At 34.1% G+C, this 337-nt stretch overlaps 1 protein-coding gene across 1 annotated transcript in view; it reads left to right on the top strand.

Annotated features, from left to right (window-relative positions):
• The window catches only part of WDR17 (WD repeat domain 17), a 121,917-nt gene that overhangs the window by 101,933 nt on the left and 19,647 nt on the right, over nucleotides 1-337 (top strand). The window lies entirely within an intron of this gene.

Raw genomic sequence — 337 nt, 5'->3', positions numbered from 1 at the left:
TTGTGTTTAGACTTGGATCCCATCCCATGATATCTCATTATGTATATGCAAATATTCCAAAATCTGAAAAAAATCTGGAATCTAAAACACTTCTGCTCCCAAGCATTTCAGATAAAGGATACACAACCTATACCACCTGTTTATCTGGAGCTGGCTCAAAAAAAGAACAATTAATTTACATTCTCCTTTTTTGTCTGGATCTGAAGGCTTCAGGGATCTCAAAGTTCTAGCTTTTACACATATTTTTTTTTATTTATTTATTATTCCAGGGTTTTGTGAGGGTACAAACATTATAGTTACACTTTATGTCTTTGCCTCACCCAAATGCGGGTTAAAG

The sequence above is a fragment of the Propithecus coquereli genome, unplaced genomic scaffold (genome assembly GCF_000956105.1).
Source record: "Propithecus coquereli isolate 6110/MARCELLA unplaced genomic scaffold, Pcoq_1.0 Scaffold36, whole genome shotgun sequence".
Lineage (NCBI taxonomy): Eukaryota > Metazoa > Chordata > Mammalia > Primates > Indriidae > Propithecus > Propithecus coquereli.
This window is presented reverse-complemented; position numbering and strand designations above follow the sequence as displayed.